This window comes from Strigops habroptila, chromosome 13 (genome assembly GCF_004027225.2).
Source record: "Strigops habroptila isolate Jane chromosome 13, bStrHab1.2.pri, whole genome shotgun sequence".
In the NCBI taxonomy this organism is placed as follows: Eukaryota; Metazoa; Chordata; class Aves; order Psittaciformes; family Psittacidae; genus Strigops; species Strigops habroptila.
In genome coordinates, this window is record NC_044289.2 from 11,942,082 (window position 1) to 11,962,910 (window position 20,829).

The following is a 20,829-nucleotide window of genomic DNA, read 5'->3' on the forward strand; positions in this document are numbered from 1 at the left end:
TGGGGCAGAGCATGCAGACTGTGCATTGGGTTGGCTATATCAGCAAAAGGTCCCCCCAGAGCTTTACATGTCCTTAAAGTCAAGCTCCTGGTGGGGTGGCTGATGATCCCCGGGCTGGTGTCAGCCCTGACTTGGAGGAGGAGAACATTTCACTTTCACAGGGGAGCCCTGATACTGCTCTGGGCCCTGCGTGGGGCCGTGCCCACCGCCTGCCTTCCCCTGGCTTCTGCTTGCCTCTGCCGCCCTCACAGCACCCCTGGGTGCCCGGCTGGAGGGAGGGTGCTGTGCCGGCCCCGCTCCGCTCCCTGCCCTGATTTCCTTGTGGAAATCCCAGAGTCTGCTCCAGATCCAGCTCTGGTTTTGGGGGCAGCCATCTCCCTCTCCTTCTCTTTCCTCTTCCCTCCTTCTGCTCTCCTACCTCCTCCTCTCCCTCCCTCCTCTCCGCACTGTACTCTCCGGGGGCTCTGGGTACCGCTGCAGCATCACTAGCCACCTCCATCCAGGAGGCTGGGAGCGCGGGGCGGAAGGGGAGGGCTGCGGGGGACAAGCTGAATGAATGGGCATCGCCTCGGTGCTGCTGGAGCCTCCGCATAGGGGCGAGGCGGCCGGACCGCGCCGCGGGCAGGGGGGCAGCGGCGGCCGGCCAGCGGCCGGGGCCGGGCCGGGCCGAGCCGAGCCGGGCCCCCCGCCGAGCCGCCGCCGGGGCGCTGCGAGGAGCGGGCGCTGCCCCGACGCGGGACCGCTCCGGCCCGGGCGCCGCCTCGTGCCGCCGCGGACCGAGGTGAGCGGGGGGCTGCGGGAGAGTGCGGGGGGCGGCGTGGAGCCGGGTCGGGCCGGATGGTGCGGGGCCTGGATGAACGATGCGGGGCCGGGGCGGACGGTGCGGGGAATGGGGTGGATGGTGCAGAGCCGGTCTGGATGGTGCTGGGGCTGGGCACCAAGGAGTTAAGCGGCTGCGGAGCAACCGGGCTCAGACCGTGTGTGTGATCCCGCACCCACCGGGGGGCGTGGCCCATGGCACCCCACGGGTGTCCGTGCGCGGTGGGCGGCCGGTGCCGGTATCGGTCGCAGCGGTCTGGGTCTCCCCGGCCGCGCAGGGTGGGTGCGGGCACCACAGCGGAGCCTCGTCCCTCGGGGAGCGATACTGCGCTCCGTGTGCGTGGCGTGTGCCAGAGCCCGCGGCTGAGCGTGTGTGCGGTGTGCGGGATCCACTGCGGAGCCGCCGCTGTGTGTGCGGGCTGCCCGTGTGCGGGGCTGAGCGTGTCCGTTGCAGCCGCATTGAGCCCGTGTGCGGGAGCAGCCCCAGCCCGAGCGTGCGGGTGCGCGCTGCGCGTCCACGCGTGTGTACCGGTAGGTGATGTGTGCGCGCTGCGGGGGGGTGTTGGGGTCTATGGGGGTGTGCGGAGCGAGCGGGCACGTGTGGGGAGGTGCGTGGAGTCTGTGAGCACAAGCGTGCCGGGGCTGCCGCTCCCTCCGCGGGATCCTGGCCCCCCGGGGGAGAGGGGCTGCGGCTCACCCCGCCTGCCTCTGCCTGCCCGCCCCGTCCCGCTCTGTCTGCCCCGTCCCTCCTCGCGGGCCCCGCATGTCCCCTCGCCTCTCCCTGGGGCTGCGCCCCTGCCCTGAGGCAGGGTGGCCGGCCAGAACCTCACCCCCGCTAGGTTTTGGCTTTGCCTGTGTAAAGATGCTCCTGCTTGCTCCGGATCCCGCAGAGCCAGAGGGGCTCAGCCAGCAGCGCCTGGCAGGGCAGGGCCTTGTGCTCCCCTGTGGATGACCCCAGGCGGATCCCTGTGTGCCCCTCGGGCTGTGGGGGGTTCCCACATACCCCTCAGGCTGTGGCAATGGTGTGGATCAGCCCCGAGGTGGTGGTCAGGTCATTATACTTATATTAGACTTTCGGAGGGGCAGACAAGTGTCCCCCCCACGTGCTGGTCCCCCTCCAGGACAGAGATGCAACATAACAAACTCTCCTACGGGCCTCTGCCATGACGTGGTGAGGAAGCTCCAGTCCAGGATGAGGCCCAGGCAGGAGCAGGATTTAGACCCTTGTTGCCATCATTGCGATTGGACCGACATGCCTTTGAGGATCTGAGCCTTGGTGACCATCCTGACACCGTGCCACCATTCTGGTGTAGGGCCGGCACCTGCTGCACCAGGAGCAGACGTGCCCATGCAGATGCACGGGGCTGGCAGCCCACAGGACCTGGACATCTTGGAGTGCTTCCTGCAAAATGGACTCTTGGAGCCTCGTGAATCCGCCTCTGACGGCTTCTCCTCTGAGGAAGCGCAAAGCAGAGCCAGCCCTGAGGCTTCCTGCAGGAAGCTAATGCCTGGTCAGAGCCACCACTCCTGCTCTTGAGACATGGGGCTGCTTCTTACGCTGGCAGGAAAATGGGGCTTTTCCAAATCCAGGCTCAGCAGCTGGTGTGTGCAAGCCCAGTTCTGATCTCTGCAGCAGCTCTGTTTTCTCACTCCTCTCGGTGTACATGATGTACCGGTACAGTTTGAAGCACGGCTGCGAGTGGTGGAGGAATAGAGCAGCTCAAGGGAAGCTGCCACGCTGCAGCAGGGGACTTTTGCGCCTTCTTACACCCTCACGCCAGTCCAATGGTGCCAGGCTGGATTTTACCCTTGGAGCATAAACATGTGGCAAACCAGAAAGAGATGTAAATCGAGTAAACATCAGTAGTAATTGGGGACCCGTTTTGAAATTGGTTTGATACCTGCATGCCTCCCAGGCAAGCTTTTCTGATGTTAACCATTGTGCATCTTTGCATGAAAAATGAGGCTTTATTTTCAGCCTGGGTAATAGCAGCGCAGCATGGGTAGAAATAAACACGCTGTGTCCCCTCTAATCTGTCCACAATCAGGCTTCTCCCAAGCACTGAGCCACTACCGCCGTTGTCAGAGATGAATAGTCCTGGATCCAGATGGCAGCCTGCTTTCCTGCTTCCCTCAGTGCCCACAACGTCCCTTCGCCATCCGCAGAGGAGGGGAGCAGCCAGTGAGAAAGCGTCCCTGGGAAGACCCCTGTGCCACCGCAGCCACCTGCGTCCCCGGGTTTGCTGCCCATGGCTCGGGCCAAAGTCATCAGCTTGTGCCCGTCAGCCACAGGCGAGGCAGCTCCTGGTTGCCAGAAGCTGCTCTGAGCTCCCATTTGCTTCTGGACAGGGTTCAAGGTGCTGATTTGGAGCTCGGAGCTCAGCATGGATTCACTTCTCGTCGTCTTGCAGCCTGGATCCGTCACGCCCAGGGCTGGAGCCGCAGCTGGCCGAGCGCTCTGGCCAGCCGTGCCTGGGGCTGGAGGCAGCGGGCAGCCCCTTGCTGCAGCTCCACAGCCCCGAGCAGCCTGGTTTTGGTCTCCTGGACCATGGTGAGGTGTGCTGAGTCACCCTAAGTCAGGCCAAGCCATCACCTACCCTTCCCATGAGGAGGATGTGTTTGAGGAGAGGACTCGTCGTGCTTACTGAAAGCAAAGGGGTTGCGGGCGGATCGCAGACGTAGCTGGGATGATGGGAGGGAGTTGTTTTGAGCATGGAGCCTTCTTGTTTATTCTTCAGTTTGGAGGGGTGTTTTTAGGCTTGTGATGGAATAAATGGAAGTGAAAATTCAGCTCCTCTGCTTGGGAATGTGGGGGAAGCCCTGGGCAGGAGCCGTTGTCTGTCCTTGCCGAAAGCTGGCTATGTGACAGCAAAGCTTTGTTGAGGTTTGCACCAACCTCTTTCATCTTGGACTTGGTGTGTCCTGCTGTTTATGGCATAAAAATGATGATGCTTTGCAGAAGATATCTGTATTTCACACTTTGTTTCTGCTTACATGTCTTGTTTGGGAGCTTAGCTGGCTTCCCCTGTGGGTAGTGTCTTTGGCTACAAGAACCGTGTGACTATTAGTAGAGTTTCCAGTGGGCTCCTTGCGTGACCTTGTGTTATGGTTTTCTGTGCACAAAAGAAAGGGATTCCTGAGCCCCTTCTTGCTTGCAGAGACGTTGCATAGGGAAAACCTATGAACTCTGGCATGCTAACTCTGGTTTTGCTCGAGCAGGCTCTTGCGGGTGTCGATAGCTGGCTGGTGGGTTTGGACCATGGGCTGTCAGGAAAATTGCCTTTCCTAAGAGCTTTCCCTGAATGAGGCCTGGCTCACTGCAGCTCTCTGCAAAGCTTTCCAGCTGTTTGAAGGAAGCACTGCACAACTTCCAGAGCTGTCATGGTTGTATGCCCTCTGGGGATGGGTTGTGACAAGCAGCCACAAACCTGCAGTCTGCCGGCTGCAGGATGGTCTAGATGTCCCCTGGGTCTGGCTCCTGCATCCCCCGGGGAGCGTGGAGCCTTCTGCACATCTCTCGGGTGACTCTCACATTGAGGGATCCTGTTCCTTCAACTGCCTTTGGGTTTGGTGTCCGCTTTTATCTCCCGTGCTGCCCAGCTGGTGAGGACTTGGAGGAGTCTCTCTGCAGGAGAGACGCAGGCGCTTTAAAGAACAGTGTTGACACTTGCAGGTGGGCAGAGCTGTGGCCTGTGAGCAGGGACGTTAGGTGGCAGCTTGGTGTGTGCATGAAATATGTACAAGGCAGGAGTATTAAACCTACTCAGCAGTGGCTTAACTCTGTGCTTAAGGAGGAGCAGTCCAAGATCCATGACGAGTATCATGAAAGTCCTCTTACGTCAAGTATTTAATATCCAAATCCCTCAGCCATTTGTCTCAATGTGTCTTTGCAGGACGGGGGCCACCCACATGATTTCCTTCACAAGATGACAAATGTGTGGCAGCACCGTGGCTCCAGACATGCCCTCGCTGCACAGCACTGCGATGGCTGGTGGCATGGCTTGGATGCTGGAAGCCTCTCCCTGCCTCTTCCTCTCCAATTGCCATCCCCCTTAGATGTGGCAGGGTATTTTCTTCATCCACATTGTGTCAGGGCCTTGGTAGAGGAGCAAAGGCTGGAGGCGGGTGATTGATTTCTTACATTTGGTGCTTAGGATGATGGCCAGGGCTTCGGAAAGGTGCTGAGTGTGCTGGGAAGGAGGTGCAGCAAATGTCCCTGGAATGTTTCACTGCATCACCTTGTGCCCTGAGGAGCAGGTTGGTACCTCCTCTCATGTGAGACACCCCTCTGCACCCGGGGTGCCCCATGAGGAGGACAGAGACGGGCTGACTGTGTCAGGCTGGTTTGAGTCAGAACGAAGTCCTCAGCTGCAGCTGCAGGGAGCCTCACAGTTTGCTTTGGAAATATCCTCTGCATGCGAATGCTTCCCACCTTCTTCTTACCTCCATCCTCCCCCTGGTTCAGTGTCATCCCTTCTGGTGTCTCCAGGGTTTATGCAACTCTTACCCCATTCCCACTGACTATGGTTCCCCCCTAGCCCTTAGCTCTTCTCTGGGACAGCCTTGCTGTAACATGTCCTTCTGTCCTTCACCCTCAGGCAGCTGCTGGCTCCAGTGATGGTGATGGTCGTGCCTTCCCTGGGATGCTGTCGGGGCCAGCACTGGGGTGGGCAAGGGCCACGTCCTACTGCTCCATCAGCAGAGCAGACCCCATGAGGTATTTATAGGCTCAGTGATGTTATTCCCCTGTCAAACTATTACTGAAATAGGCTCGGTGTGTGTCATAGGAGAGAGGATTTTAATGGCACAGTTTCTTTGCTGCGGGAATGAAGTTGATGCTCTCTCACCATTTCCCTCGTCCGATTAATCATTCCCACAGTGGAGAGGCATGAGGGAATGGCTGCTCCAGCAGCTTGGCTGGGGATTTGTGGACTCGGGCAGGTCCTTTAGATGGACACCTCAGCCAGGCCTGTGCCCACAGGGACCTGCTGCCTTGCACCCACACTTGGCTGGACCTTAACTGCAAGGGAGCACTGAACCTGGTGGGAGTAACCCGGACCCTGGGGGCCCTCCTGGGGCAGATGTGCCAAGGCAGACAGGACTCAGGGCTGGTGCTGGGATTGAGCAGACACAGTTTAAGGGGCAAGGTCCCTTTCGCAGTGGTTTTTTCATTCTGAACAGTCAGACAATTTTCTGAATGATCAGAAAAGGTCAGTTTGTCATTTTCTAAATAACCCACCCTCATTTAGACTCATCTGGACACTGCTGCTGGTTGGGGAAGAGGTCAACGTCCAGTGAATCGTTTTAGCAATGTCTTGAAACATTTCAGCTGGCTGAAGAGCAAAAGATTTCTCAGCCTGTCAGTTCATAAACACTGGTGGGGTTCCCTGCCTAGTGCCTTCTTGCTGGGGGGGAAAGTCTGGGGTGGGAAAACCAATTTTGTGCTAGGCATAGGTTTGGGTTGTAATTTCTGGGCGGCATGCTGAATGTCCTGGGGGCTGGAGGTGCGCGGATGGACAGATCCACCACAGCTCAATGGCCTCAGCGTGGGAGGGTGATGCTCACTGGAGGTTATGTGCCCTCTGCGATGGGATGTGGAGCGTGAGGGCTGGGCAGGAACTGGGGCACCTAAGCTCTCAATGAGCTCTTCAGTCATTTCCTTGGCCTGGCTTGGAGTGGGAGTCCTGGCCCCAGCGGATCGGATGTGTCTGCCTGTGGGATTTGAGCCGTGAAGGGGCAGAACAGAGGAGAGCTGCCCTCCCGCTGCCCAGGAGCAGTAGAGACCAAGGGCATGGGCTCTGAGCCACAGAGAGCCAAAAGTCCACAGGGGGATGGAAGGCTGCTGCAGACCAGGTCTCCCTAGGCTTGCAAACAGTTGCTGCTGGGGAGCCAAGAACAATGTGAGGCTTCAGAGCTGGAGGACCCACTGCTGTGGAGCTGCTGACCATGCAGCCCCTGCTTCCCTGATGTCTCCACTCTGTGCTGAGTTGCGAGTTGGGGAGAGAAACCTTCTGCTCTCATTGCTCGCTGGCAGCCTCTGTGCTGCCCACGTGTCATGCAGAGACCCTCTCCTGGAGCCTCCATGCCCTCTGGCAGGGGCTGGTGGCCAGGAGGAACCCAGCGCCCGCTCCTCTCAATCCCCTGCAGTGCTGCTCACAAGCGTAGCAGCCAGGCCCTTGCAGAGACAGCTTGGAAACTGGGAACCGACATGCTAAAGAAAAATGTCCTTCCCACACAGCCCAGCCTGTCCTCCTCCCTCCACCAGTGCTGCTGCTGGCGAGCTGCAGGCTCGCCGCCGCAAAGGGATGGTACCGTGCAAGGATGGAGAGACCTGTGCTCCAGGGCAGAGAGTGCAGATGGAGCAGATTGCCATGGGGAAGCTTCTTCTGTGATGCCATGGGTATCTCCCAGGATCCGGCCCTCCTGCCTATGGCTCTGCAGGCCTCCCTTTGCCTCCTCCCTGCTCAGCAAGCTACCTTTTGGTGGAGGTTGCTGTGGATGGGGTGCTGATGGAGGCTGTGTGGCTCTGGAGGCAGCATCCCTGACCACAGCAATTTGGCTTCTACCATGTCTGGCTGCGCTGCCAGCTGGACCCCTCATCCTTTTCACCCCCAGTTATTTTCCAGACAGTTGTTCATCTCCCTTTGCTGGCTGCATATCCTGAGATCAATGCTGAGTGCTCTCCTCCTCCTCCTTGCTGTGCTGTCCCTTAGGATAGACCATTCAACTTGCTTCTCCTCCTCCTTTTCCACTTTGTTAATGAGTCTCTTTGCTCTAAGAAGTCATGATAGCTGCCGGGGGACCTGGAAGGAGTGGGGAGAGCTGTGGGGAGGCCACCAGTCCAGCTTCCAGGGTTTGGGATGCTGCTGTGGTTGCCTTGGTGCTGGCTGAGCCCTGGCTCAGGGCCCGTGGGGTGGAAGGGATGTGATAGGCAATGAGTGTTTTGCAGTGGCAGGAGGCGGGGAAGCCAGGTTTGGGCAGCTCCCGGTTGCTCTGCTGTGGTTTTGCCCCATTTCTGCCATGCATGGTGCTCCTCACCCTGCTGTGGGCTTCTCCTTCATGGCTCTCATGGGCCTGGGCGGACACTCAGCTCCATCCCTGCAGCAAAGCTCCGCATGGCCACCGAAGCTCCTGCAAAGGCCCATGCATCTCATGGCAGGTTGCCACTGGCCCTGGTAGGCTTCAGATCCCAGTGAGTGGATGAGGGATGCAGGTGCTGGGCCACTGGTGCCAGTCCCCCAGCTCAGCGTGTGCCAGTTGGCAGCAGGAAGGTGTATGTGGTATCTATGGGTGGTTCAGACCCTTGTTAGTGAAAACTGGACTTCCCAAACACATTCTGTGGGCACTGCTTTACTTTCCCAGTGCCTTAACACTCTCCAAAACCTGAGAAACTGAGATGGTTTCTTCTCGGCAGGGAGAGGCTCCCGTTGTCGCTCTCTCACATATGCACGCATGCACACACACACACGCCGAGGCTCTTCTTTCTCTTCCTTCCCACTTTCCTCCTCCAAAAGACTTCAAAAGCTTCATGAAAATGTTATTTTCTCCCAAACTGTTGCCTTTCTGTCTGGCTGTCTGTGAGCAGCCTGCTGCCTTTGCCTGGGCTCTGCTCCCAGAGTGCATGGTTACAGCCGCTCCACGTGTGCAGTGTTAGTGACAGCCCTGCCGAGCCTGCAGAAGGTGCTTGGGTGGCTGTGCTGGGGGTGCTGGGCTGTCCCGGGGGGGGGCTAACAGCAAACCTCCCTTTGCTTCTAGTGGGGCTCATCTGATCCATCAAAGTTGCTTTAGATGCAATAAAGCAAAACCCTCCTTAGAGGTGATGCTGTGAGGCTACATCTGCCCAGCTATGCTCTCCAGGATGCCATGGAAGTCCTGCTCACCAGGAACATGCTGGAAGATGCCCACAGCCCCATGGCAGCCTGCCCTGCCCCAGGGTGCTGGGCTATGGCACTGGGCAGGAGCCCTGCTCTCCCTGCATATGGACAACTCTGCTGCCTGAGCATCCTGCAGGCACAGACGGACTCGGGGACAGGCTGGAGGTGGGCTGGAGTTGAAAACCCCTTTGTTGTCTTGTAGGAACGGGACTGACTCACTGCTCTCCCGTGCTGTCATAAGCAGATGGATGATTTAATCACCTAGCAACCAAAATAACGTCAGGTGAGGAGCGCTTCCCCATCCGCGCCTGGCCCACAGCCCCGCCGCCAGGCTGGTGGCAGGGGACAAGCAGCCCCTGGCCTCCCTGCAGCCCTTGGGCTTCCCTGGGATGAGGCTGGCATGCCTAGGATAAGACTGGCGTGCCTGGGATGAGGCTGGCATGCCCGGGATGAGAGCGGGGTGCAGGGCTGTGCTCTGTGTCAGGTCTGCCATCAGCAGCCCAGCAGAAGCGGTCCCAGAGCCATGGATGAGGTGGGGTGCACAGCGCCATGCAAGGGATGAGGGTGTCCCCCAAGGCCAGGTCCCAGCAAGGCCTAACGGGCATCTCCAAGAACAGATAGAGGGGCCAAGTCTCTAGCATCATTTGGGCATGTTGCTGGCTGTCTGGAGCATCCAGAAGTGCCGTATGAGGAGAGTGAGGCTTGTGGCCAGGACCTCCAGAGCACAGGGAAATTTCTGGGAGGTGAACCTGGAGGACTTTGAATGGGATCGTAGAATCATAGAATAGTTAGGGATGGAAAGGACCTTAAGATCATCTCGTTCCCACCCTCTACCATCCACCAACCCCTTGGCACTCTCTCCTCTTCGTGCATCACTACAACACCAGCTCTGAGCGCCCTTAGCTCCTGCGCAGTTCCCTTGCCTGTCACCTTCAAAGTGGGAGAATAACCCTCTTGTTGGTGTGTTCATTCCAGTTCTCCTAGCACGGACAGGTTCTCCTGCTCTGCATATCCTCATGGCATAGCCCTGATGCTGTCAGTCCTGTGCTTCCTGAGATGGCAATTACCTCCTGATGGCTCCAGTTGCTCTTTGCAATGGGCTCCTACACACAGCCCTGCAGGACGTGTTCACTGCAGCCCACCCTGCAGGTGATGAGACCTTCTGGAGCAGCGTCTGAGCTGGGAAGGAAAGCAAGTGCTTGGGCAGGGAGAGGACTGCCCCAGCCTGGCCTGGCAGGACTTGGAGCTGTGAGGACACTGTTGGTCTTGGGGTGTTCATATCACCCATTCGGAGCCAGCTGGAGTTCCTTTGCAGCAGACCCCTTCGTGGCTCCTGGCATGGGTGCATGTGTGAGGTGGTGAGGACACATCTGCCCAGGCCACAAGCTCCAGCACTTGTGGGACTGCACTGCTGGGCTGCCCAGGAGGGGCTATTTCCCCCCAAGTGCTGCATCTGATCATAGAATCATAGAATCAGCTGGGTTGGAAAAGACCTTTAAGATCATCAAGTCCAACTGTTCTCCAGCACTGCCAAGGCCACCACTAACCCCTGTCACTGAGGGCCTCATCTACATGGTGTGTGAAGACTTCCAAGGACGGTGACCCTACCACTGCCCTGGGCAGCCTGTTCCAACGCCTGAGCACCCTCTCGGTGAAGGAATTGTTCCTAATATCCAGTCTAAACCTCCCCTTGGAGCAGCTTGAGGCCGTTACCTCTTGTCCTATCACTCATTACTTGGGAGAAGAGACCAACCCTACCTCACTACAACCTCCTTTCAGGTAGTTGTAGAAAATGATGCTGAGACCTTGGCTAGCAGCCCAGTCCAGGGACTGGGGATGGGATGGAGGGAGGCCACTGATCCATCAGACAGTGACCACTCAGACCCAGGCAACCATCTTCTCCCCCCGCCTAGAACCAAATAGTTGTGCTAGGCAAGCCTGGCTGTGTGTGTGATGGGAGATGCTGCTCCCCTCCTCCAGCGATGAGGCTGAAGGACACGCGGCCATCGCAGTACCCGGGCAATGCTGCAGCTGCTGGGGACCGGAGGAGGGCTGTGGAAATAGGGCACCCCATGTCCCAGCTCCTCTTTGTGGGACAGAGCTGATATAATTAGACAATACGCCCTGTTCTTTGCAGTGCCCTGAGAAAGCCTCTGTGCCACCGCGGCCCGGGGGAGCCTGGCAGCCCTACTTTGGTGACACCAGTGTCCCAGCGAAGGTGAGCCACTTCCAGGCACTGACTGGTTTGCTCTCCTTCCCTATGGTGCTCCAAGAAGCCTGGTTGTCTTTATAGATGCATATGGTTTGGTGGCTTTGGTGGATCCTGCTGACCTACAAGAGAGTGAAGCAAGAGGTGGAGGGGTCCCTCCGAATCAGGCTCTTAACCTCATTAGTGGACCTTGCAAACTGCATCTGCACTGCCCCTAAGGAGCCTTGTTGCTCAAAACATCCATGAAACCATCCTGGCATAGCTCCAGAAGCGCAGAGACTCCTGGTAACTGGCTATTGATTTCTGTCCCAGAGTGTTCTGCGCATCCTCCTGTTGACCCTCCTGAACTGGTCCTACCAAAGATGAGCCGTAGCTATTTGGGAACTCCTGCTTTGTGGTTCTGACATCAAAGCCATCAAATCCAGCCATTTTCGCCCCTGCCAGCAGCCAGGAATGTGTTTAGCATCTCCAGTCCTCCAGCCACTTCCAGTTCCTCCACAGGAATGGGCTCAGACCAAGCACCCACCAGCTCCATCAGGGTCTCTCTGCCAAGCTCCCATCCAGGTCTGGGGTCAGAATTTGCTCTGGGAACATCCCTCATGGGAAGTGCCTGCAGAAACAACTGAGGTTTCTATGAACCAAGGCAAATTTCAGAGGAAAAAGGAACTCTGATTCCACGAACGCCTCTTTATGCTGATCTACCAGTTTACGCTGGTAAAGATGTTTTAATCTCCCTTTCTCAGAAGGGTGTATAGGGATATTTTTGTACATTGGGCTCAGTGCTAGGGTCTTCTCCCCAGGGAGACAGGTCCAGTTCCCATCTGAGGACAGAATGATTAACTCACTGGCTCAGGAGCCGCTGGGACAGCAGCAGTGCCACTGCCACCAGCCATAGCAGGCATTTAGCTCCATTTGTTCTCTCCTCCAGGCAAAGAGGACCAGCCTGGGAAAGGCACTGTTCCCTAGGGAGCCCTTATGTCCTCTGGTACCTGGACCTCAGCTGGCATTGCTCAGAATGGGGAGTTTCACAAGGAGGAGGAAGGAGAAAGTCCAGATGTGTGCATTTGAGGGGGTCATCCCAGGTCTGAAGCAGGATTTGACCCTCTTGTTTTGCCCAGTGATGGGGAATCAAACCCAGGCCACCTGCACCCTGCTCCAAGAGTAACTGGAGTCATCAGAAAAATGAGCCTGTTAAAGAGGTGTCTGCAAAACCCGCACTCCAATGTTGTAAAAATGCGGCTGAAAGTCCTGTTCTCTCTCAGATCATACGTTTATGGGCATAAAGAGCTTTTATAGGTAGATTAACTTCATTAAAGTTGAAAGCACTCATTAATATCACTGTAACTCAGTCTAATAATACCTTAATCTGGCTGGGTTCATCTCTGTGATGAAGCTGCTCCTCTGCGGGTGCCTGTACCTATTGCTGAGGCTTCCCCTCTTTTCCCTCTGCCCTCCGTCGTGTTTGCACGTCTGTGTTGGATGGTGCTGGACCAGGGTTGTGCCAGAGGGCTTGCTCAGCACCGAGGCCATGCATGGTGGGAGTCTACGTGGATCCACAGATGTAGAGTCTCACTTGAGGATGGAGGACAGGGGTAGTTCTGCCCTTGTGCCCTCAGGATGTGGCTCATGCTTTCAAGCTCTGGCTCTTTGCTCACTCCTATGGGAAGTCTTTGCACATAACATGGAGTACTTCTGGAGGTAGCTGAAATGCTTGGCTTTGTGCCGGTCAGTGGGTTGGGTTTTAGAAGGGGTGTGATGCTGAGGAATGAGGGTCAGCACGAGGGTGAGTTTTGGGAAGGCCAAAACTGCAGAGCAGTTCCTGAGATGGCCTTAGACCTGCCTGATCTTCTGTTTGGTTTGGAGTTTCTCACTCAGGAGAGAGGAGCTCATCCTGTGAGTAGCCACACGGGGCCCTTCTAGAGACAGGAAGGGTTCAGAAGGGGCTCAGGCCAGCTCTTCTGCTCCTCCCTGGCTGGGAACAGTGTCTTGTCTCTGGTCACTGCCTGCAGGAGATGTTCAGTCTCTTGTCATGGGCATCACCCAAAACGCACAGGCACGGGGCTGCTTCCCTCATGTCCCTGCCCTTGGCTGTGGGGCTGGGGTGGCCCTGGCAGTATGGCCATGCCTCTCTGCATGCACAAGGACCACATTGCCCGTGGCTCTCGGGGAGTCCCATCACAGCACCAAGGTGCCAGTCGAGGCTTTCTTCTTGGAGTCCTTTCCCAAACAGCCACCAGCAACACAGGGAAAGAGACAAGGGGTACCCCAGGAAGTGGCATGAATAGTCTGGGGTGCTTGCTGTGCTGCTGCCTGCTGCTGCCCAGACCCCCACTGTGACCTGCCAGTCACAGAAGGAGGGTCCTTGTCCCTCTGAGACAGTGCAGGTGGCCTCCAGCCTGGCGCCAGGCTGCCCTTCTGCAGCAGCAGCACCACCAAGATCTGATTTGTTTCCCTGCCTTCCATCGGCCCCACTAAGCAGGTTTTAATTTTGTTAAATAAATATGAAGTAATGGCAGCGGGGCTGGGAGCCAAATGGCCTGGGGGCATCCTTGAGAGCCAGGCGAGCTCTGCACAAGGGCAGGGCTCACTGCAGGAGCTGGAGATGGCATCAGGCAGAGCATCCCAGGGCTAGCGGTAGGGCCAGTGGGGTGGTCCTGGGCATGGTGGTGTGGAGCAGATGCGGCTCCACGCTGCGGTGTGCTCACAGCGCCTTGCTGCCTTCAGAGCAATTTCTAAATGGCTGCTAAACATCACTGTCAGAAGCACACTCATCTTCCCTTCCTAATTAGTGGATCAGACAGTAATTTGTAATCCTTTTGAATAGGAAGATCTTAGTGTCTAGCCCTGGAGCCTGGGCAGGACACAGGCAATGGCAGCATGGAGCAGAGCATGCCCCAGTCAGCAAGGTGTTCAGGCAGGGGTAAAGCAGAAGGGCTTCCTTCAGGGTCCTCTCCCCTGTCTGTTTGGTCCAATGCACCTTCCATCTTCCTTCTTCTGAGTTTTGGCGTTTTTGTTTTTCTTTGTGATACCAAGTGTAAAAGGATCAGTGTGGCAGCCCCAGCAGCAGGCTGGCCACAACTCAGCTCCTGCTTGTCTCCAGGGTGGTGGAGGTGGCAGGGTGGCATCGCCAGTGGGAGCCGGAGCCCTTTGCACCACTGGCGAGCTGGCTGGGCAGGGGCACGCTGGAGCTGGGATGGGCTGGGATGGGGGAAGTTCCCCAGGGCAAACCCATCCTGGTGTGGATCTGGTCTGAGGTGTGCTGGTGTTTGCATTGCCAAGGCTGAGGACAAAATGAGTTCTGGGAGCAGAAGAGGGAAAAAAGCCAAAAAGTGGAAAAATAAGATGCAAAGGAAGAGGGAATGAGGGAGGTGCACAGAGGGCAAGGCAGTGAGCAGGACCCAGGAGAGATGGGCAGGGAGAGGAGGCCAGCATGGAGATGGGCTGCGCTGGTGGCTGTCAAGAGCAGCATGTGAGGCACAAGTTTGGTGTGACAGCCACAGCCTATCCCAACTGTCAGCATCTCCATGTGGCCCTTGGGCAGACCAGGCCATGCTCTAGGGAGCAAGGCAGAGGGTGGGGATGGAGGTGGAGGCTCACAGCGGGGTCACAGCAGCTTCCCTGCATGCATAAGAGCAGTGAAGAAGAAAGTATTTGTGGTGTGGAGTGGGGAGAAGGGCAGCAGGCAGACCCGTGGGCACAGGGTGATGATGGGTGTTGAGGTCCATAGGAAGCTCATAGATTTATTAAAACAGCAATGACAGGCAGGATCAGTGGTTTGTGCAGGCTGATGAGACCAAGGAGAGGGTCATGCAGCCCTCACCATGTTACAGATGGCACTGAGCAGCCCCTTTCTTGTGGTGTGTTCAGCATCAATTAATCTGTGGAAAGCATCTCTGTCCCACATGCATTAACCTTTACAAATGGCTTAATAGAGGTGCAGCCACAAAGCATGGGAAGGGTCATGGTTGTGTTGTCAACCCTGGCATCAAGAGCCCGGCCCTGGGAGGCACAGCCTTGGGGGGGGCAAGTTCCCAGGGGGCAGGCCAGGGGGGTCAGAGCCATCCCTGGTCACAGAGCAGAGATCTTGATGGAAGGAAGCAGCTACAAGCAGTGACTTCAAGGAACACCACTTTCCTATTGCATTTCTACAGCCTTTAGAAGCAAGTGTTTATAATAGCACTGGTGACTCACTGAGCGCGCTTTACTCACCAGTTAATGACTGAGCAGAGTTCCAGGGCTCTTAGTGATTCTGACTGAGACAAACTCAACCTTTCTCCCAGATCTCTGTTAAGATAGGACAGTGGTCTGGGGCATTCAGAGTGGGCAGGTGAGCAGCACAGACAAGGAGGCATCAGCTTATCCCAGTCCCAGCTCCCCACAGCTCCTCTGGTGCTGAGGGTCTGCATCAGAGCCAAAGGTAACATGAGAAAGCAAGTGATTTCTCAGCAAGGCTGGAGCGTTGCACATGTAGAGGCTGCAGAAACCCCACATGCTGGTTCTGGTGCTCATTCTTGCAAACCCCCACAGAAGCACCCCAAGGCAGCTTCCCACACGTCCATGGAGAGGGTGGTGAGAACCATCCAGTTTCTTGAGGAGCAGGAGGAGGTGTCAGTGGAGTGGAGGGGGCACCATGGCTGGAACAGAGAGCTGGGAAGCCTCAGGAGCTGCACTTACTTTGGTCCCTGGCCTTACACAAAGTTATGAGTCTGCTTCGGGGATGAACAAGAGGTTCCTGGAAGACAAGGTTTGAGCCAGGCCTGGCTATAAGTGGCTTGCAAGGAACAAAGCATGGGAACAGGGTCACCACACCGTGCAGGACCTTTGTGCACCATCACAGGCTGGATCCAGAGGGGGACAGGTTTGGGCTTTCTGCAAGAGAGCATGTCCCACCAGCATGCCCAAGCTTGCTGTCCTGGTCATCCACCAAGTGAAACATCCCCTTTGGTGTGTGCTGATTGCAGGAGGTCCCCTCCTGGCCATAGCCAGGTCGGTGATGGGCACAGAAGCCCATCATCTGCCTAGTCCTGGTCCTTCTGCAGCAGATGAGCTTCCCCCAGCTCTACCCCATCTCACTACGCTGTGCCACCAACAGTGAATCACGAAGCCAGGGTGAGCAAGTGCTTGCAGGTAATCACAAGAAGCCTGTCATCACTGCCGTGGGCTTCACCCTCCAACCTGCCACGCTCGTCACGCTCGCCAGGGAGGGTTTGGTGGCCCCCAGCACTCACTGCCTGGTGTAGGCAAACCAGAGGCCAACCCATCACAAGCCCACCACAAGCCACCACTTCACTCCCTGTGAAGTGGGAGTGTTGACACCAGCACTGGCATTGGGGTAGATATAAATCACACTATCAGTTGGATCAGAACACTTCCTTTGTGTGCTGCCAGCACACATGGGTGGCTCACAGCCCTCCTGGGGTGGCTGTGAAGGCTGGAGGGATCAGGGCTTGATCCCTGGGGCTGAGGGGGGTGTCTGGAGGATGGATCCAGGGCAGCAGTAGCTGGAGGGGTGATGCCTCACCCCTGTAGTGCAGGGAAAGGGCTCATCCTCTGTCATAACCAGGCACGTTCCAGTTCATGTAAACCAGAGAAACTCCTCCTTGGTCAGAGGGACTGTAAAGGGGGAACAGTGGGAGTTTCTGAGGGCTTCACAGGCTCCTATAATCCTGGAGCAGGGGCTGGAGAAGGGCTGCTGCTGGCAGGCTCAGCCCCACATGGACATGGGGTTCAGTGGGACAGCCCCAGCACCTGCATTGCCTGTGGATGCGGTTCCTGCAAATCCATCCTCCAAACTGCTTTTGACAGCACCACAGGGTTTGAGCTACTTGTTCTGCTGTAACAGGGTAGTTCATGGCTGTCCCATCATCTTACCAGACTGAGAGGTGTCCTGTGGGCACAGAGACCTGCCAGCGTTGGCCCCAGCGCTTGGATGTGCAGGACCCCTGGTATCAGCAGGGCCTTGGACATCCCTGGCTCAGCCCTGGCCATCTGGGAGTCCCAGGCCTCCAGGGAGGGCAGAGGCAGCTCTGTGTGCATGTGATGGACAGGGGGAAATTCACTTTAAGGTGGTTTTTTTTCCCTAGCTTTTCCTTTTTCTCCCTAAGTTACCAAATCTGAGACAGAGAGCTGGCTGTTTGCATTTGCCACGTATACACATGATGTTACATCTATACATTATCTTGACATCAAAGGGGAAGTATGACATTTCTCTGGCTGTGCAGGCAAGAAAGGACACTGCCTGCTTTTGGGAGAGAAGAGGTTATTATCAGAGGGTCACAGGCAGCTCCTGGAAAGGAGAATGAGAAATAAGGACAGAGACCACAGAACTGGGAGCAACAGCGAGGCAATGCAAAAGCAAATCTTCTCCTGGTCTTTTAATCTTCCCCCTTTATTAAAGCAGGGCAGGAGCGAGCCTCTCACAGCATGGCCTTAGGTATTATTTTAAGGAAAAAGGATCTGCAAACGTGATGGCTGGAGGGAGTTGGGGGATTTTGTTTGGGGAGGAGACTAAAGGAAATCTATCCGCATACAAAGCTTTACCGCAGCGAGGCTCAAGGTTAAGCCAACACAGCTGCCTTACCCTCGACGTGGGGACCTCAGCTTGTGCCACCAGCTCAGCTCCCGGAGTTCAGCTCCCATCCCATGGGAGCAGATGACCAGCTCATCCCCATGCACTGAGCCCTCTCCTTGTGTGGAGCTGCCCTCACGGGGCTGGGCAGCCTTGGCCGAGCTCCTACAGGCAGATGGGCAGCCCGAGGAGCCTGTCCTGCCTCCAGCCTGCCAGATGCTGCCTAAGCAGCACCCACAGTTTGCCAGATGACAGCTTGCTTCCCACCCCAATGGTGTCCCAGCCACCGGCTCCTGGGCTTTCCATCGGTGCAAGGTCGGATGCTCCCAAGGGCTGTTTTCCCTGCTGTGGAGAGCTGTGGAGTGTCTTCTGCTGAGCCGCCTCCTTTCTGCTCCGTCTGACTCCTCACAGCGGGAAGAAGCACAATGGGACAGTGGCAGTGATACCACCCAGCCAGGCTGCTTCCGAAAGGATCCTGGATCCAGCCCTTGCTCTTCCCTGAGGCTTTTCACACCAAAGCAGTGCAGCCGAGCTCCCCTCTCCACCGCACATACACCGCGGGAATGCAAACAAACCTGCCTCGAGGATTTACTGCAATGAAACTGGGTATGAAAAACAGGCTGGAAAAAACTTCCAAGCCTGAGACTGGTGGTAAGTCCTACTGGGGAGATTCTGTAGGGAGTCGGTGCTGGAGGGTCCTTGTGGAGGTGACCTGTCCTGATCTGCTCGGCGCCTCCAGAGCTGGTGGAGCTGGTGCAGATGAGTTTGCAACTGGAGAGCAGCAAACCGCAAGGATGTGCATGTGCTGAAGATTTCTTGTCTGGCTCAGGGGAAGCCTGGAAGGCAAAAAGGCTCCCGCTGTCCTCTGAGCAGCCAAGGTCATTCCTGGGAGCCAGGGCAGATGCTGACTGCCACGTGGCTGATGCCCGCAGCACCAAGGGGTAATTAGCTGGAAAGACGGTCAAGCAGCACAGGAAACAGGCAAGGAGAGGAAGGAAACAGCAGAGACGTGCCCAGATCAGGGCCTGAGGAGGATGCTCTTCTCTCCGGAGGTACTTCTCCATGCTCAGGTATTCAGCCCTTGGAGCACGCACAGATGTGTGGAGCGAGGGGTGGGCTCTGCTGGCTACCAAACCTCTCTTGGTTGTGCATGAGGGTACCGCAGGCTCCCCATGGTGCCTCTGCAGTGCCCCCAGACATCCTTCCCTAGCCCTCCACGGACAGATTGTGTTTGTTTCAGCTCAGCGCGCTCATTAGATTCAAGTGGAAGAGTCGATCCGATCAAACTTGGAAACACAAAAATAAACGTGCTGGGTTCAGCAGATGGAGGGAACAGCCTGGCAATGGCAGTGCCCCACAGCAAGCGCTCGCAGCAGCTGCTCTGCAGCAGCCCTTGGACACACCTTCCCCATGCCATGGAGCGTGGTGCTCCTGCCCCGCGGTGCTGCACGGTGGGGATGCTGGCCATGGCCTTGGGATGGAGCTCTGGGTGATGGGATCCAGAGCTTTTCCCTCCAGCACTCCTGGCTGAGCATCACACAGGGTTGGGTTTCTCCCTTTTGCTGCCCCATTGCTCTGCATCCCTTGAACCTCCCTGGCAGTGACCCAGGATTTGCTGTGTGATTCCATCATAAACCTCAGCAGTGTGAACTGCTCATCTCGAAGGAGAACGCTGGGAACAGAGGTGAATGAACCTGTGCACTACAATATAGCTGCTAGATGAACATTTTATGGGGTATTTACTTTGCTGAAGTACCTCTGGAGTTGAAGGACTGCTGAAATACATCTTCCCTGTCCTTTCCAACTTATTAGCACCCGAATCCAGCCTGGCCCATGAAGGGAGCAGCAGTGCCTCTCCTCTGGAGAACTTATGCCCTCTGTGCTAGCTGGGACTGGGGGAAGGAGGGAAGGATCTGATGGCTCAGACCCCAGCACCAGTGTCCCCAAGCATGGGTCCTGCTGTATTTGTGCACTGGACTCTGGCACTGCTATTCCAGCATGGATTTTAAATCCTCTGTGGGTGGTTTCAGTGATCCTGGCAGCTCTCCTCAAAGGCTGCTTTATGGCCTGATGTGTTCATCTTGCTGCTCAGAGTGTGCTGATGATAAACCAGAGTTTCCTCAGGGAATGGTGTTGCACAGACCAAGTACTGTCTTGCCAAGAGTGCCCATCCTTCCAAGGTGGATGCTCTTGGCTGCTCTGGCTCCTAGTCTGCTTGTGTGCTGGATGAAGAGGCCGAGAGTCTGGGCTTTAGGAGATAAAAGCTCCATCCTTGGATCTTCTCTTGGTTCCCTGTGACCTTTGGCAAGTCATTGCCCCTCTGTACCTCATAATACCTAGTTGCAAGGCAGATGTAGGGCTCATAAAGTACTGGGGAAGGTCTTTCTACTGGCGATGTGCAAGCCTCATGCCACTGTCATCAGCCCACTGGGAAACGATGGGGCTGGGATGAACCTTACCATTTGCACTTTCCAGTCTGGGAAACCTCCTGCCACTGGCAAATGCTTCTGGGTTTGCCTCAAGGTCTTGTGAATACTGGGGTTGTCCAGGACACTGAAGCAAACTTCTATAAAGAAAAGCAAGCAGGGCTTTGTGCTTTGCTTTGTAGCAGGTGACCTGCTCAGAATTAGGCAGTCACACCTGCTCTCTCAGTGCTAGCTGAGTTTTAGAGCTGGCAGAGAATGACCTGGGAGGCAGCCGGAATAAAAGGCTCTGGTTAGTGTTTGGGACTGAGGGAAGAAGAATTGAAACCTATTGGAGATTGCTTTGGTCCTGAGGAAAAAGGAAGTAGAGTGGGGGGAGACTGGTTCCTGGGCTGTGCTGAGTGGTGTGCACCATGGATGGGACTTACCCTGAGGCCCTCAGCGAGCTTGCCTGGTGGTCACAGCCCCTGTCTTTGCAGGGGTGGTCAGTATCCACTTGGCATCTAGTGCAGAAACAGGAGTTTTGAACTCTTCTGTCTTATGAACGCAGTATGGTTTATTTCTACCCAAATCTCTTTTCCCCCCTTGCCAAGCACGCTGTCTGACCAGCAGCAATTGACACAGCAAATGGCAGTAATGACCTTTATAGTGTGCTCTGTGAGATCTCTGTGAATGCCCTCAAAAAAGAATACACCAGATGTTTGGGGGTTTCTGCTCTGCGGAGATAGGGCCAGGACATGACACAGTGCAGCAGAAGATGTGCAGGAGGGCCTGTGCTGGACCCGCAGTAATGGTCATTCTGCAGACCTCCGTGTGCTGAGCCTCTGCAATCAGTGATACTAGTGCTGGTCAATAGAGCAGGCACGGGCTGCGGGACCAGAACCAGGGTGTCCCACCAAGGCTGAGAAGCTGGGAGCTCAGCAGCTCACTGTGCCT

General features: G+C 56.4%; 1 protein-coding gene across 2 annotated transcripts in view; it reads left to right on the forward strand.

The window, feature by feature from the left end:
- The first annotated feature begins 421 nt into the window (after positions 1–421).
- The window catches only part of DLGAP4 (DLG associated protein 4), a 134,823-nt gene continuing 114,415 nt past the window's right edge, over positions 422–20,829 (forward strand). For both annotated transcript variants that reach the window (XM_030502805.1, XM_030502807.1), the window contains exon 1: positions 422–781. The gene's annotated coding sequence lies outside the window, so the exon portion shown is untranslated. The remainder of the gene's footprint in view (positions 782–20,829) is intronic.